Source organism: Chrysoperla carnea, chromosome 5 (genome assembly GCF_905475395.1).
Source record: "Chrysoperla carnea chromosome 5, inChrCarn1.1, whole genome shotgun sequence".
Taxonomy (NCBI): Eukaryota; Metazoa; Arthropoda; class Insecta; order Neuroptera; family Chrysopidae; genus Chrysoperla; species Chrysoperla carnea.
The window spans coordinates 36410809-36413126 of NC_058341.1; positions in this window are offsets into that span (position 1 = coordinate 36410809).

Below are 2318 nucleotides of genomic sequence, written 5' to 3' on the forward strand. Positions count from 1 at the left end.
GCATCTGAAGCAAATTAAAAACAATTCTTAATTGATATTAAATTTATAATTGATATTATATTTATGATTTGTGTATTGTCAATTAATTCGAGTGAATTAGCAGGGTGTGCCTTTAATATTCAGGTATACTCAAGAGATAATATCTTCGAGTCGAAATAGAAAAAGTACATATTGTCACTACACTTCGAATCAAGATCTGAAATCCAGCAATATTGCATTATTTGAGCAATTTGTGAGCGTGTGTTTCATGACCTATCTGTCTTATAATTAACCAAGGAATTGTTATTTTGAATATGGCTTAAATGAAGCACTGATGTTAAAGAAATTTTGATAAAATAAAACATTTATGTTTAATGTTTAATGATCTAAACGGTGGCAAAGTAAATTTATAACATAACTTTACGCTCGAAATTTTATACGTATATGCGTTCAAAGAAGAGGTGGGTAGTTGCGGGCCTGTATAGTTTCATGAGCTATACCTTTTGTCCGATACGTATCCGATTGTAAAAACATTCACTTTGGTATACTCACTAGTTCTTTTTTTGCTGAAAATCGGTAAAGTAAGTATGGAATTATGCTTTAAGAGCTTTTTTCAAGTGCCAGTTTAGGGTTCCGTTCTCGAAATAACTAAAAAATAGCCGACGATCCTCAAAATTGGTTCAGTTTGAAGAAGGCTATAAGGAAAAAGGTAGTTTAATGGAGAGTGTTCTTAGAAGTGTGTTTTTTAAATTTTGTAAATTTCACTTATAAATTCATTTTAAGTACATAAAAGTTTGAAAAGACTTGTTTTTAATTAATAAAATTTCATTATATATTTAAATATATAATTCCATGAACTATTTCCTTTTCGCTCCCAAAACGTTTTAGATTCAATCCAGTATTAAATTTAATTTGGTGTTTTAATTTCACCGTTTCATAAATAAATTAAGTTAATGTATCAAAAAACATAATAAATGATGGTCAGTAAGTTAAAAAAATATTTTTTGCACAACATATTTGAATTCAACACAATAAAATCCACATTTGCTCCTTAGTGCTTGATTTTTGCCTTAATAAATATTATAATTAATGTGTTTTTGTGGTCGTAACTCTTTTCTTTATTGTATAATGACTAATTTTAGTGAAAACGCTGTGAAGTATTTGGAAATATGTTTTAAGTATTACAGTGGCTAGCGAACATGCTTCCAAATAACGGGTATCCCGGTTCGTAGCCAGCTAGAATCACCATGGAATTTTGTATTTTAAAAAGGTTTATAGCAACACTTTTTGTAGCGCCAAATGTATAACGCACGATAAAGATTTTCGTTCGAAGCAACCAAAGTAATTTGAACTAGATTTCTTTATTTTGATTGGCAATTTACCTGGTAAAGCATTGTATACACTTTACGAAGGCACCTTGTATGTGAAAATAAATATTTTAATAGTAGTTCTAATAGTTTTTACATTTTATCCCCCAGGTTGATAGATATGTTATTTAATATAATCAATATTAATAGCTATATGCCAATATGCCACTTTGTACGTAATCCATGTCTATTTATATATTTTTTTATACGTCATTAAAAAAGTGTGTATTTTTTTTTTCAAACCTATTAATCAACTAATCAACTGAAATTAATATTCAAAATATTTTTTATACTCGTGAAAGTATAGATATATTGTGATTTTCTTTTAACGCCATTCATTTAATTTTGTTTTTAAATGGTTACCGGATTTTTGTGTATTCATCGTGCTCAGAATTTTTCTACAATCATGCTCACATAATTTTTTTTTTAATCCAAAAGTTGAGCAAAAACTTTTGATCTCCCATACGAGAATTTTTGATATTTCAAAAGTTATTATGTGAAAATCTTGGTGAAATTGTGCAATCAGATATGTGTACCTTATGCATGATTCAGCTCAATAATTGCACGCTTTAACTACTGAAGTAGTTTCATACCATTCATAAAATTAAATCGGTTAGATTTAGCAAAAAAAAGAAGGTTTTTCAAACTTTGGAGACAAAATATTTCTGGACACTTTTGACCTGAGATAAGGATTACGTATTGAAATTTTTAGATTGATTATGATGTTGTCCCATCTTCCTAAAAAGTGGTAACTCATTTATCATAAAATCTTAATTATTACCGCCGATTTTTTAAGCGTAAGCCTTCCAATTAAGAATATATTAATATTTCCTTCAAATAATTGCCTTGACTCGATATGCAGTAACCCATTCTCATAACACATTTTTGGTAAATTTTTAAATGGTTTGAGTCTCTGCTAGGTTTGAGCTTTGTTTAGCCACTTTAATTACATTCAAAGCCTTTATTGTGCCT